The following is a 1019-nucleotide window of genomic DNA, read 5'->3' on the forward strand; positions in this document are numbered from 1 at the left end:
CTTTGTTAAGGGCATGCATGTATTGGTTCACCTTATATAGTGTTGTTGAGTTCAATGTGTGATAACTCCAATGTTAAGAGAAACTCACCAAAGGACGTCTTTGAGGTTCCTGCAGGAGCTTGTCTCTTATGCAGCCTCATCTCAGGACAGTTGGTGAACCCAGTGGTTTCTTATAATTGAACTACAGTTGCTGGTTTGCTGAAAGGACTAGAATGTAGCTGCTGTTCTGAGCATTGTATCAGCCTGACTAGAGATTGGTCTGCAGCTGCTGAATCATATTTGGTGTTTGATATTGGACTGGAAATACTATTGCTGAACAGATCCACTTCATCTCTGTCCTAATAACTTCTCTTCTACTACCTCTGCTGGCTTTGGGGCTAGAGAGAGATTTAAACCTTATTAAAAGTAGGTTGCAAAAAAATTTTTCCTACAGGAAAAAATTGTTTACCCAAATTTGAGACAGGAGATTCTTGACATTGCAATACCATGTCCAGATTTGAAACAAAATATGAGGGCAGAGAAATTAGTATTTGAATAACACGGGGGTAACCTTTACACAGTGAACAAAAACATTGTGCATACAAGTATGCATAAGACAAGATGTTGTCTTATCCTAGGAATGACAGGCTCAAGACACTGATATGTGGTGCCTTTGAAAAACCCCAGGTAACAGCAGCCAGTCTGCACATTCGCCAAGTCATCATGCCTTTGTTCAACTAGCTACAGAATAAGAACATGCCATTGAAGCCTTGTTAGAACCAACTTTGAGTATCTTCCTGCCAGGCAATATACATCTCAAAGATGTTGGGCTTCAGGAAGTTTAATGAAGATGAATTTGAAGACATGGTCCCAGATGGCTGTGGTGTCAAAAATGTGTCTTATTGTATGTAGTCTCCTGGACAAGTGGGAAAAGTGGCCATCCCTGCACTCCCAAGGACTCCCAGAGTGCTCTCCTATACTTCATCAAATTGGGTTCAGTAATAAATCTCACATACAGTCTACAAAAATGAAAGAAAGAA

Source organism: Mus caroli, chromosome 7 (genome assembly GCF_900094665.2).
Source record: "Mus caroli chromosome 7, CAROLI_EIJ_v1.1, whole genome shotgun sequence".
Taxonomy (NCBI): Eukaryota; Metazoa; Chordata; class Mammalia; order Rodentia; family Muridae; genus Mus; species Mus caroli.